Source organism: Dasypus novemcinctus, chromosome 13, assembly GCF_030445035.2.
Source record: "Dasypus novemcinctus isolate mDasNov1 chromosome 13, mDasNov1.1.hap2, whole genome shotgun sequence".
In the NCBI taxonomy this organism is placed as follows: Eukaryota; Metazoa; Chordata; class Mammalia; order Cingulata; family Dasypodidae; genus Dasypus; species Dasypus novemcinctus.
This window is the reverse complement of record NC_080685.1, coordinates 54,062,511-54,077,200: the sequence shown is the minus strand read 5'-3', so window position 1 is coordinate 54,077,200 and position 14,690 is coordinate 54,062,511. Positions and strand designations below refer to the sequence as shown.

Sequence of the window (14,690 nt, the reverse complement as noted above, 5' to 3'; positions counted from 1 at the left end):
TTATAGCATCTGAAAGGTAAATGCGTACAAAGTAATGATAAATCAGTGGTTTTGAACTCATGATGTATAAGCATGTAATTTGTGACAAGACCTACACAAAGGTGGGGGAGAGAGAGGTATAGGAACATAGTTTGTGTATACTATTGAAGTTAAGTTGGTATCAAAGAAAGTGAGATTGATATAGATTTAGGATGTTAATTTTTTTGGTAACTACAACAAAAATATCAGAAAATAAGTAAACTCATAGAGACAGAAATATGAGTACAGGTTTCCAGGGAAAGGGCATGGAGAGAATGGGAGTTAATGCATATTGGGTATAAGGATTCTATTTACAGAGATGGGAAAGCTTCAGGAAAAGAAGGTGGTGAGGGTACTACAATATTGTGAATGTGATTAATTCTATGCTTGGGAGTGGTTGCACTGGAAAGTTTATGCAGTATAGATATTCCCACATTTTTAAAAAAGGAATACTACAGGGGCAATGACAATTAAATGCAATTCATGATCCTGGACAGGATCTAGAAAGGGAAGAGAAAAGGCTCAAAGGGCATTATTGGGACATATGAGAAAATTGGCATATATATTGTAAGCTTTATATCCATGTTAAATTTCTTGGACTTGATAACTGCACTTAACTGGGTTACATAAGTGAATATCCTTGTTCTTAGGAAATGTACATGGTACAATTAAGTATTCAAGGAATTTGAGGTATACAACCTATACTCAAGTGTTTGGAAAAAAAGAAAGAAAGAAAGCAAGAGAGAGAAAGAAAGAAAGATGACTAGATGGATGGCTAGATGAATGGCTAGATAGAATATTGTGGCAATTGTGGCAAAATGTTAAAATTGGTGGATTTGGATATCTGTGGTGGTAGGGGTGTGTTAGATTTCTCTATATGGGACTTGTTTTATTTTTGTAATTTTCCCTGTAAATTTGAAAGCATTTCAAAGTAAAATGTTAAAAAAAGAAAAGCCAGCAGATGGCCTTCTCCTGGTGGGTTCGAGGCAGAGTCAGCAGCACCTGGCCAGGCATTGACCAGTGAGGCCACCAGGCCTCTTCTGATGGTCCTTCCCACCTCTTCTGGGCACCTACCTGCTCTGTAATCAAGTAGATGGCCAGGGAAGCCTCTCCCCTGAAGATGAAGACTTCTTCTGAACGGCCTTGCGTGATTCGTTTACCTTATCTCCTTTCTGTTCCTTTTCACCTTTCTCCCTTGATTGGGTTACATTTGACTTCTACCAGCCCCTTTGCTCGTCGTGTGCCCAGGCCCCATGGAACCCCAAGCTCTCTTCCTTGGAGACATTGCCAAGTGTTATGGAAAGGAGGAGGGACAGGTATGAAGCATGAGGGCAGCAGGCACCTGCCTCTGACAGGTGTGGTGGAGAAAGTGTCACCAAGCCTGATGTGCCAGTTCCAGTCCATCTCCTCTCCTCCTCTCCCACCCTGCCTCATGCATTCTCCCTCTCTCCCCTCCCCCTTTCCCCTTCTGCCCTCTCCCTCCCTCTTATCGTGCTTTCATCTTTACCCATCTCTTGCTCCTCCTCTTCCCTTTCTCAAATCCCTACACCCCAATAAGCATCCCCCACTTGGAATTAACAAGAGACCTAATAATTTTTTTTTTGCTGGTTCTGAAATGGAAAACATGTTTACTAACTTTCAAACTACCCTCATATGAGGCCATATAAAAATTCTTAGCTTTTTGATTATATGTAAGTCTATATTTTCTACATAGTTACAATGACGTATAGTATAATTTAGCTTTTCATAATACATTGTTAAAAATACACCATTGTTTCTGTTAAACATGAGCACTTCTTTTCATATTCAATACATGCTATGAGCAATTTTCTTCTGTACATAGTTTAGCAGGGTTAATAAACTCAAGCTGCTCTTTATTAAGAGGTTTATGATGTGAGTATCAACACTTGCTGAAGTTTGGTATTATGCAACATTTTCTTTTTGCTTTGATCACAACCACGTAAAACCCTTAAGGATCCTGAAATTTAGTAAGTAAACCTCAGAGACATATTACTCTAGCTGCTGAATCAAATTCATACCTAACGCTACCGTATAAATTGAACTCTGCTCTAGTATGGACCATTTCTATCAGGAGAAGACTGATTGGGAATAGGAAGGGGGAAAAGACAGCTTTAAGTACATGTCTTTCTTTGTGGTGTTAATGGGTGGAAAAAGACATTACAATAGCACCTGCTGCCTCTCACCAATGGTGGAGATTTGGGACACACCAGAAACATAGGTGTGATTCAACGCGACAACTCCATGTAACTTTCTGGGGTGGAGTGGCTCAGCTCATGCTAGATGGCAGCACTGAGTGCCTTGTGTGTGAAACAAAACATTCGCATACTGTCACCTAGGTCTGCAGGTCCTACAGAGGAAAAAAAAATTTCAATGCTTTGGCATATATTTCACTTCAAAAGGAGAATTGTTTGATGCTTCAAGTACCTCACCTTTCTATTTCTCATTACTGAAATGAAGTACATTCCAGATAAATACTGGATCAAAAAATCTGTTTTGGCCCTTTGATTAAATTGTTGAATACTAAATAAGATATTTCTGCATAAATCTCTGAAGGGAGCAAAAAATCAAATTATGTGCCTAAATAAACGTTTTAAAGGGAAATAAACCAATTGCCCCCTGAAGGTCAAACAGCAGTTGCTGTCTTCATCCCGTTCGCCATTAGGCTGCAGTCAGTCCACACCACTGTGTTCATTCACTTCATTTTCTGCGTCACTACAGCTGGCATCTTCATTGCCATCGTCCTCAGAGTCTGAAGATTCTGCCACGTTCTGATGTGGATGAGACAAAGCTCCAAATGACCGGATGCTGTCGGAAGCCAAAGAACTAAGTAAAGGGGTGTGATCTGACATTTCATGTTCTTCTTGGTAGTTCTTCTAGTGTCTGTGTCAGAGTCTGCATCGCCTTGAGAAGGAACAATGTTTTGCTTGCAGACTGGACAGGTATTTTTTGGTTCCAGTTAGCCATGGGTCTACATACTCGCAGCGATAAGCATGGGGACAGGGAAGGATTCTGAGCTTATCTCCATCTTCATATTCATCCAAACAAATGGCACATATATCATACTCATCTGCTTTCTTGAATTTATGGATAGGGAGTTTCTTAGGTTGACGTTTATGAAGTCTGTTTCTTCTAGCTGTGTCTGCCCTGGACAAATTTTGTGATCATGAAAATGACTACAAGGATTAAACAGATACCCACTATGATGAGGAAGGGGTTTAGACAGTAATCCAGAGGAAGACTAAATTCTGGACCTAAATTAACGTGGCCTCCTTTTTCATATGCAAATTCATCTTTCAGGGAATTACCTGATGATTCACCCATAAAGACAGATGGAATGTCAATTTCCTAACACATCAATGCCGTTGGAGCCTATGCTGTAATGAAGTCATCAGAATCAACACTGTGAACCATGGCTGCATTGAATCCTGCTCTCTGTGCATTTAAAACCTTTATATCAAAATTGCAATCAAGTCTTATAATTAACATGATGAAAGTGCCAAATGAATTATCTTTTAGTGGTGGAGGCACTGTAGGTTCACAGGCATTCTCTGATTTTGAGTTAATCAGAAAACCCTTCAAAACCTTCAGCTGGAAGTCTATAACCAAATCTTGCAGGAAGGTCATCAAATATCTGAGATGTATTTTCAAAAGTATATGCTAAAATGTCTGCTTTTACAGGCAGTAAGTTTAAAAATGCAACTGGACAGTGAAGACTGTGTAGATGTGTGTGACTGACAGCATGAGCATTCCTATGGAGAGCAGCATCTCATTGTAAAATCACAATCTTGAAGCTGTGAAAATGTCCAATCAAGTCATCATCAAGATGATGCCTTCTTGAAGATCAGCTGCCTGCAATCCTGGACTTCTCTATCTTCTCTTCCAGGTTTCATTGCTTTCAGCTTCTTGCTTCCATGGCTTTCTCTCTCTTAATTGTACTTCTGGGGACCCATATGTAGGAACAGATTTTGTTTTTAACATTTTATTATAGAAAAAAATTAAAATACATGGAAATACAGAGAATCCTCAATGAACCCTATGTACCAATCACTCAGCTATAAAAGTCAACACTGTGCCTCTTTTGTTCCACCCAACCCCTTTTCCTCACACACTCCTACACCCACTTAGGATTCTTTTGAAGCAATTCCAATTCTTCAGATCATTTCATTTGTAAATATTTATGGGAGCAGTTTTGGCTAGTGTGCTAACCCTCCAAACTGTCTCAGGCCCCAGAACTTACTGCCCCCAGGCCTTGGCTCACCTGCCTCTGAGCATGGGAATTCTGTGACCTCTCATCTTTTAGGCATATGGAGTTCAACATCTTGTCCAAACCATCCCTCCCAGAAAACCATTATTAGAAGCAAATCAGTGCCACAGCTCATGGACGGCTTCATCATAGACCTTAGGTAATTTCTTGTCTTCTTTCCCAGAAGAAATCATTTTGTCAGCAAGTCGGCTGATCAGGAAATACACCTGCATGCCAGATGTGCACAGCTGTATGTGAGCAACTGTAGATCCATCTGCACAACTACCCAAACAAGGGAAATATGCAATCTGATCATCAGATGACTCTTGTAAATGATAGTAGCACAAACAATATTCAAAAGCAACAGACAAAGCAAACTTAGGCTTTCTCTAGAGAGAAAAAAATGAAAAATAAATGCTCTTTTTCTCCCACTAAAATTTAATGAAATCTATTTGTTCATTGAAAAGGAAAATAAAGTTGGTTATGGAAACAGTTTTTAAGAGACCTGAACCCAGGTCCCTCCTCTGATCGCAATCAATGGCCTCAATCCACAATGAGTGGTCTTCTTTTATGCAACTTTTAAATAATTCATGGAACCAATTATCAAAAAAGTTATAGTTTAAAAGCTTGAGTTTGGAAATTTAGATGTAGATACATAGATATTTGTGGTATGGTAGAAGGTACGATATTTAAACTAGGATATCTGTATGTCTCCACTAACTCGTGTGATCTTGAAACAATTACTTTACCACTCTGACTCCGTTTTCTCATCTGAGAAAAGGAATAAATTATCATAGCTTGATCTCTCTCACCAGTGAGTAGGTAAAGAAGTCAAGAGGTAAAATGTTAGAAGGATCCTGGGAAAAGAACAGGAAGAAATAAATTAATGTTTGAATTTATTGCCTTTATAAGAAACCAATACATCACAGATTGAAAGTGTGCAGCTCTTTTGATTGAAGTTGGAAAAAAGCATATATATACCATTCAACCTTTTGAGAAAAAGAAGTAATGATAGGTATAAAATTTGTAGAAAAATATCAGACTCTGAATGGAAAGTGTTATTAAAAACGAAAAATGGTCAATCATGAAGGGCACTCAGCCCATTATCAGAATTTCTTCATCAATGTTCATAACACCAAATAATCAACAAGTAGCCCTTGAGCCTCTGTGCAATGGGGTCTTCCAGGGAGATGAGACTGCAGGGCAGGGAATGAAGTTAAATGGTCTCCCCAGAAAAGCTCCATTTCCACTGCCATCTCAAGTAAATTCTAAAATGTAGTTCAGCCTGGCTCACTAGCCATGGTCTACATGGAAGTTGGATAGACCCCATTCTTTGGACAAACCTTGACAATGACTGTAGAAATCCCCAGCAAAGAATGCAGTTATAACTCCCTCCTACACTCCATCTGTGGAGTGGAATAGTCATCCTTTGCAAGGGACGGCAGAGCATCTAGAGACCATCTAAATCACTTTCAGATGTGGACCTGCCCTTTGTGAGCAGGGTGGAAAGAAAGGACATTGAGTCTGGTTTTAAGAAGTTCTGGGTTCTATTCCTATCCTGTCTTAGATTACCCTAGACCATTAAACTTTTCTGGATGGCTCTGTTTGCCCATATGTTCAGTGGGAATGACGATTTTGCTTCCTTCCACCCTCATAGCATTGACGGGGGTCTAAACTATATGTGAAGCTGCCAATACATAAGTAATAAGGTCCTCCATGAATTGAAGTTCTAGGGCTGTGACACATTCACCACACTGGCTGGCCTTTTACCTCACATGCCCCAGGGTAGACTTTAAATTCCCTTGCAGGGTCATAGCCCATAAACTCTGACCATCCACTGACCTCAGGATTCCTGTCCCTTTACTCCAAGCTTTCTGACTTTCTCATCCATTTTGCAAAGTGCAGGCACCTTTTCCACCCCTCTTATCCCACAACACTTGTCCTATCCACCATGCTGAGGACTGGCAAAAATGTTCCCTTCTCGTGTCCTCTACCTCTCCTAATATGTCAGCTTTTCATGGTGGAATAGGATTCCGGGAATTTCATCTTGCTTTCCTTGAATGACATGTGCACCAGCCCATGCTGAAACTGTAGTGGCAGCCGGGGATCAATAATCAGTGCTCTGACCCAAGTGACTCTGTCTTGGGGACAGAGGCCTGGGAAGCATTTAAAGCTGGGCCTGATGATGAGTCTGTCAAACTTTCCACCAAAGACTGTGCAGTGCCCCTGAGGTTCCCCTGCCCAGCTTCCCTTAAATCAATTTCCCGCCCCAGCAGAGAAACTGGGCAGGGTTGCATTGAATCTATTCCCCTTCACTGCCCCTCACTGCATTCCCAAATCACATCTGGCTTCTAGTGCTTTCTTCCAAATCCTCAGCGGTGATCCTTTTAAGGAATTTAATTTTATTCTCCACCCTTCCCTCCCAACCCCAAACTTGCCCATAAAAAAACAGTTCTGGGAATTTCCAAATTCTGACAGCATATAAAAACTCCTTTGTTCTGCAAAGTACTCATTCTCGATGCCTAATCCATCTCTCAGCACCATTCCCAGAGATGCACTGCATGTTCCAGGGCTTTATAGATCTCTCATTTGCTGCTGCTTCTTACAACAGCCTGGAAGTTCAGCCTTTTAAAAATCAATCTGGCTCTCTGCTTTCCTGCACCCCACCTCACAGTTTGCACAGAATGGCAGTCTGTGTGCAGAAGTCCCCTGAAGATATTATTAGCTCTTATTTTTGGAACCACCCCCAGACCTGCAGGAAAACACCAGCTCGATGCCCTTACCCAAGGCCCTGACAGGCCTGCACATACACCACCACCCAGGCACTCCCTGCACAGGCCCTGCTGCCCTTTCCACAGGGAGCATTGGTGGAAATCCAAGGTGCCTGCAGAGAAACATAGCTGGAAGCCCATGATTTTACAAGTGATCAGGGGAAAAAAATACTAATGATAATAATTAAAGTAACAATTAGAATTAGTATTACAAATAAGGAGCTCTGTATTTTTTTTTTAATTAGAAGCATACCATGTAGTAGGCACAGTTGTAAGAGCTTTACCTGAATTATAATCCCCACAAAATTTTCAGAGGTACTCCCATTTCACAGATGAAGTTGAGGCACAAGGGAGTAAGCAACTTGCTGGACATCAGACAAACAGGAATTAATGGGGTTTGGGTGAAACCTCAGTATTCGGACTCCAAAGGCTGTGCAAGTATCCACTACACTGCTTTCCTAAAAGACCTACTTGAAGTAGCTAAGACGAAAGGAAGTGTTAATTATAAGCACACTGGTGCTTCTGGTAGAACTCCAAAATAGGAATTGGACCTCAGAAGTAACTGGAATCAGAGACCTAAATGCCATCACTGGGGAGTCAGCAGGGCTTCGTTCTCAGCTCCCTCAGCAGGACAGGTGCCTCACTCCTCAGGTCATGTGATGGAAGGTGTGGCTGCCATCGGGCCCCAAGAATTACATCTTAGAACTTCAGACCGCTCTTGCCCTCACTGCCCATACTCATAAATACCTGGGGGAGAGACTAGCCCAGCCCTGTACCCACCGGAAGTGTCATAAAAAATCTTGGCAGCTCCCCCTGTAGTCATGCAGGCAGAGTGGAAGGGAAGGGAGAGAGCAGTTCTCAGAAGGAAGAAGGCAGTCATTTCCCGAAAGTAAAGGATACTGGGGAGATAATCAAATGGGTGTGCATCAGAGTGACCTTGGATGGCTTAAATCACCTTGCTAAATCTGAGTTCCTCACCAGAACGATGGTGATGATAATATGTTCCCCACAGAGCTGCGGTGAGGATAAAACAAGGAATTATATGTAAAATGCTTGGCATGGTGCCTAGCACATGGTAAATACCCAATGAATGTTAGCGATTATTATTATTAAGACTGAGCCATTGCAAGCTCACTGTGCCTGGCTCAATTTTATTCCTTATAAATAAACACGATTATACTAAATCCCTAGGCACATAAGATTCTCATAGCCAGTTCTTTTTCCATTATAAAAAAGCAGGAAAAGAGCAGAGGGGAGAGATGTGATGTCCCCCAGAATAATGTGCTCTAAGATTCTAATGGACCCAGCAGGTGTGACAGGAAGAGCTGGAGTGTATTCAAATGTGTCTTTTCTGAGTCCACACCTTTTACATATCACAGAGATGTGATGGCCCTGAAACTGGATCTGACTTCTCTCAGCTCTGACTTGCCATCCCTAAGCCCTTCCTCCTTGCTCATGTCCTGTGTCCTCCCATGGCAACCTCTCTGAGGCTTCTGAAATGGAGAAGGCTGGAGATCTCCGGGAGCCCACGGTTATCGAGGAAAGAAAATGGATTCCGTGCTATTTATACTTTAGACCTCGAAGTCATTTACAGTTCCGGAAACTTTCAGTGCTATCAAGACCTTTCATGCCTGCTACCGGCTTCTTTTTCAGACTCAGTGAGTCCACGATTAGAGGGTATTTTTTGGTTGACAGCTTGGGGCTGAAGAAAGGATCCAGACACTCGGAGCCCTAAATGCCAAATGCATCCATCTAATTTATTCAGACAAGTTTTCAGCTGGGTATTTTCTATACCATCAAACCCTGTATCCTTCAGTGAAGGCATTTGTCTTAGCTGAATAAAATCTCTTAATGGTTTAATAAAAAGCATTTAACTCAGTTTTCCTAGTTTTACGAGTGCCTTGGGGTCCTTTAGGAGAGCAAACATCTTTGCAGGGATCATTGAGGGAAACATAATTATTTTTCTGCCTTCTGATATGTTATTTTCTGGAAGGAGCAGTTCCAGATGCTCATCATATGCTTGGAAAGTCTCTGAAGCTCCATCAAAGCAGAGGGTATTCTCAGCGATGAACTAAGTGGTGCCCTTCCTTCCTTCCGCAGCTGACCTGCCGCTCCCTTCAAAGGCAGCCTCTGCTTCTTTATTCCTCTCTTTGCTGAAAAAGCATCAGTGCCATTATCATCACCAATTTGTTCTGTTCAGAATAAATGGAGGAAAGAGTCTGGAGGTCAGTTAGAACCAAGTGCCAGGAGCAAAAGTCAAGCAGGAAATTAGGTTAGTAGAAATTTCATGAGAGCAAAAACAATTGAGGAAGGGAAGGAGGATTAAGTGGAAAGAAGCAGGGAAACATCAGATCGAGAGAGGTAGAGAGCCAGGAAACAAGACACAGTCAAGGAGAACGTAAACTGCAAAAGGAGAGAGGGTGGAGAGGCAAGGGAAGGACACTGATGAACTGGAAAAGCCCAGATAAAGTGAAGACCTAGAACACAACACATGAACAGGAAATACACAGTAGAAATCACAGAAAAGGAAAAAAGAAAGAGGTGGAAGTAGGGAGAAAGGAGGAAGACGGTAAGGAGGATGTGCAGCGTGTGATAGAGGGAAAGCGGTGCATTTAGGGATTATAATTGGAATTAGAAGGGAGCATAGAGATTGTTTTCATGTTTTCAAGAAGGTAAAAGCTCAGAGAGGTGAAGTGACCCTTCTTCCATCCACCCACCCACTCCTGCACTCATTGGGTCATTGAACACCTTTGCTGAGCACTTCAATGTGCCATGCACAGTGATCAGCCCCAGCGACCAGCGATGAACAAGACAGACAAGGCCCTTAACCTCAAGGAGCCCATAGCCCAATGGAACTATCAACAGGTAAACTGGCAACACAGCACTGTGGGATGAGAGTCACAATGCACAGGGGCTGTGGGAACCTGCAGAAGGGGCCCCTGACTCGTGTGTGCAGCATGGGCAGTGAGGGGTCAGGTGGGGCGTCCCAGGCAGAGTAAATGGCAGGGCCAAAGGCAGCAGTCCCCCAGCTTCAGAGTTCAATGTCAGGGCCCAAACAGGAAGCCAAGTCTCCTGGTTCTGAGACTCCTATATCCAGCTGCCACTAGGGTATGGTTTTGCCCCCTTCCAACCCCCAACTTCCTGAAAACTCATTTAAACCTGGGTACTAAGGACTGAATGCAATAGCAGTCCCCTTTTCCATTTGTCATGAAATCCTCCAGTGCTTCACTATTCCCTTCAGGATAAAACCTGGCCCTTCGCCATCTGGCCAATGTTTATCCTCCACACATTTTTTTATCCTTTCCCTCTCTAGCCAGTTGTATTCTAACTCTGCAGAACTACTGGAAGCTCCATGAATGGGCCTCCATTCCTTGACAGGTGAGGGTCCCCTTTCCTGGGGCAGGTTCCCTGTACTTGCCCCACACTACCCTCACCTTGCCCCTGACACAAACTTTGAACTCTTTGAACTCACACTAAGGCTCAACCAGGAGCTACTTCCTCTCCTCCTCTGGAAAGCTCCCTCTAACCTCCCACCTGTGCCAGTGTAACTCAGGTGCCCCCCCCACCCCCACCCAGGCTCCCACTAGTGTTTCAGCCACCTCTAGACTTTGTCTGTCTCCCCCCAGTAAACTGTGGGGCAGGGACTGTAGTCTATTCATCTGTTTCCCTAGTATTCGGCATAGCTCCTTGCTCACACAAAGTGGTCAATAAATGCTTGGGCAACTGACTTTAAACAAGTTCCCAGTGAGAATAAATGAATTGAATTGCAGACCATCTTTGATTCGGTTTGGAGTGATAGTGAATCGCTTCTCCCACTTGGGAAAAGGTGAGTTTTGATCTGCGGAATGGAACAGCAAGCTTTACCATGACAGACCATGGGGCAAGGTCTCCATTGGGTGAGGTCTTGGCACCTCTCGTGACTGTGTTGGTGCTTGGACACAACAAAGGGAGAGTGGGAGGCTTGAATTCTGACTCTCTGGGCACTAGCCCTACTTTTTTTTTTTTTTAGGTTTATTTATTTATTTATTTATTTGTCTCCCCTTGTCTGTTCTCTGTGTCTATTTGCTACATCTTCTTTGTCCGCTTCTGTTGTCATCAGCAGCACGAGAATCTGTGTTTCTTTTTGTTGGGTCATCTTGTTGCGTCAGCTCTCTGTGTGTGCAGCACTGTTCCTGGGCAGGATGCACTTTCTTTCGCGCTGGGTAGTTCTCCTTACGGGGTGCACTCCTTGCCCATGGGGCTCCCCTATGCACGGGACACCCCTGCGTGGCACGGCACTCCTTGTGCACATCAGTACTGTGCATGGGCCAGCTCCACACGGGTCAAGGAGGCCCGGGGTTTGAACCGCGGACCTCCCATGTGGTAGACAGATGCCCCAACCACTGGGCCAAGTCTGCCGCCTAGCCCTACATTTTATAGACTGTTACAGGCATTTTGGGGAGTTTGGTTCCTGTCAGTCACAAAGGGAACAGAGGGATCTTAACTCATTCATTTACTTTACTGTTCCTAGTGAGTTAACTCACTCATATGTTTAAATAATAGTTATAAAGCACAGAGTCAGGTGTTCACCTTTGTAGTGTGTCTTGATGTACATTTATTTTCATAAGCTTGGAGTACAGAGTGATACTGTTCTTTATGAGTAAACTTTAATCAGCATTTTCCTCATTAGCCTATGGTAGTGCATAAGCTATGGTCCATGCAATTCATTTTATCTTCTTAAATTTAATAAGACACAAGTTGGATGGTCATTAAGAGTCTCCTGTTGTGCATGCGGAGCTGAAAACAAACATGGATAAAATTAACTCTGGTTCATTATGTTCAGCAAGAAAAATTTTATCCCTTCCAGTCATCATAGCAAGGACCATAAAGGCGAACTCTGGGAAGAGCTGTTTCCACTTGTCTTAGTTTACCACAAGGCTGCTGATGTAAAGTACCAGAAATGGGTTGACTTTTACAATGGGAAATTTATTAGGGTAAAAGCATTCAGTTCTGAGGCCATAAATTGTCCAAAATCAAGGCAGCATCAGAGATGCTTTCTCACCAAAGTCAGTTACTGGTGATCCTGGCATCCCACGGAGCAGTGAGGCAAAATGGCAAGTTTCTTTCTATGCTCTCCTTGAGCTGTGCTGTGGGTGATAAGGTATCTCCCACCATGCCTCATCTCTTTGAACCTCTCCAGGCTTCCCTGGCTTTCTGCTATCATAGGTGAACCTGGAGTCCTCCCTCTTACATGATGAGGTCAAAATGGCAGAGCTCTCTTTTCTGTGTGTCTTCTTTCTCCGTGTGTGTTCTCAGTTTATGGAAGACCCAGCCGGAGTCAGGCCTCACTGAAGTAGTCCAATCAAAAGCAATCTAACTAAGTGATCTTATCAAGGTCCCTTAACAGAATCTAATGCAATCAAAGGGTCGCACAACCACAGGAATGGATTAGTTCAAAAGCATAATCTTTTCTGGGATTCACAAAAAAAACTTCAAACTGTCATATCACTTTTCAGCTTTTCCATATCCATGTGGCATAAACAATCTGATGGTTAAATAGTAAGTCTGGTTAATACTGTTACCTTAAAAGCTGATTTGGGTCACCAGAGTACAGTTTAGTGGACTTCATTCACTTATTCTTTTTAAAAGGTATTTTAGTGCTTGCTCTAGTGTTTGTAATATGCATTTACAGCTAATCTAAGTCTGCTTTCAAATAACACTATACCACTTTCTGGGTAGTGCCGAGACCTTACAATGGAGAATTCCCAATTCATTCCTCCCTTGCCTTGTAATATCACTGTCATTCATTTCATTTATCTACACAACCATCTAATATAATGTTTTTGTCATATCTTAGCAAACTGTTATGTTAGATTAGTTAAGAGATTAAAAATATTTTACTTTACCTTCATTTATAACTTCTTGAACACTCTTCTTTTTTTTACATAGTTCCTGATGTCTGACCTATATCATTTCCGTTCTCTCTGAAGAACTTCTTTTAACATTTCTTACAAGGCACATCTACTGGTGCAACTTCTTTCAATTTGTATTTTTCTAAGAATGTCTTAATTTCTCCTTCATCTTTTTCTCTTTTTTTTTTTAAATTAGAGAACTGTAGATTTACAGAAAAATCATGCAAAAAATGCACAGTTCCTATGTAATCCCCTATTATTAACATCTTGCATGATTGTGGTACATTTGTTACAATTCACGAAAGAATATTATTATAATTGTACTATTAACTACAGTCCCTAGTTAACAACAGGGTTCCCTGTTTGTTGTACAGTCTTATGTTTGTTTGTTTGTTTTTAATTTTTATTCTGGTAGCAAATATACAATCTCTCTTCACTTTTTTTTTTTAAAGAAGGTACCAGAGGCAGGTGCTCAACCACTAAGCTATATCCATTCACCTCTCCTTCACTTTGAAGGACAATTTCACTGGATACAGAATTCCAGATTGGTAAATTCTTTTCTTTCAACATTTTAAATACTTTACTCCACTCCCTTCTTGCCTGCATGGTTTCTGAAGACAAGTCCAACATAATTCTTATCCTTGCTCTTCCATAGATAGGTTGTTCTTACTGTCTGGCTTCTTTCAAGAATGGCTTTGCCTTTGATTTTTCTGCAGTTTGAATGTGATATGACTAGGTGTATTTTTTTTGAAATTTATCTGTTTATTGTTCTCTGAACTTCCTGAATCTGAGGTTTGGGGTCTATCATTAATTTTGGAAAATCTTCAGCCATTATCACTTCAAATATTCTTCTATACCTTCTCTCTTTCTTCTTCTGGTATTCCCATTATTCAATACCACAGTTTTTGGATATTTTGTTGCTTTTCCATTCTTTTTTTCTCTCTGCATTTTCGATTTTGGAAGTTTCTTTGGACATATCTTCTAGCTGAGTGATTCTTTCCCTTTCCTCTGCTGCATCCTGTCTACTAATGATCCCATCAAAGGAATTCCTCATTTCTGTTTCAGTGTTTTTTGTTTCTAGTATTTCCTCTGGACCCTTTCTTAGTATTTCCACTTCATTGCTTACATTACCCATCTGTTCTGACATTTTGTACACTTTAACCACTAGAGCTCTTAGCATATTAATTACAGTTATTTTAAATTCTTGGTCTAATAATTCCAACATCTCTGCCATATCTGGGTCTGGTTCGGATGCTCTGTCTCTTCAGATGTGTTTTTGCCTTTTAGCATACCTTGTAAGTTTTTGCTGAAAGCTGAACATGATGTACCAGGGAAAAGGAACTGAGGTAAATTAATAGGCCTTTAATGTGAAGTTTCGTGTTTATCTGGCTAGGAGTTAGATTGTGTCTGCTGTTTGCTGTGGCTATAGGTGGCAGAGACTAAACTTTCCTCTGGTTTCCTTGTGTTTATCTCCCTGTTGTCTTTGGATTTTCCCAGAGACTTCTTAATAAATAATGTCTGAGCCTTGCAGTTCTTTCCATTGTCATCACCTGTTGTTTTACAGGAACCCTATTGATGTCATGGCAAAGTTCGGGGGAAGGATAAGCATTCTATAATCCTATAATCATGTCTCAGACTTTTAGAGAGGCTGGGCTCCTGGGCTGAGACCCTCACAGTGCCTCTCTGTGTCTCCCCACCCCCCTTAGATGACAGAGGAAGACCAGATGGACTGGAGGTGGGTATTTC

General features: G+C 41.8%; 1 protein-coding gene and 1 pseudogene across 1 annotated transcript in view; one reads left to right on the top strand and one right to left on the bottom strand.

The window, feature by feature from the left end:
* Window positions 1-14,690, top strand: part of TNR (tenascin R) — a 440,066-nt gene that overhangs the window by 264,805 nt on the left and 160,571 nt on the right. The window lies entirely within an intron of this gene.
* The window catches only part of LOC101419272 (E3 ubiquitin-protein ligase RNF13-like), a 47,404-nt pseudogene continuing 33,213 nt past the window's right edge, over window positions 500-14,690 (bottom strand).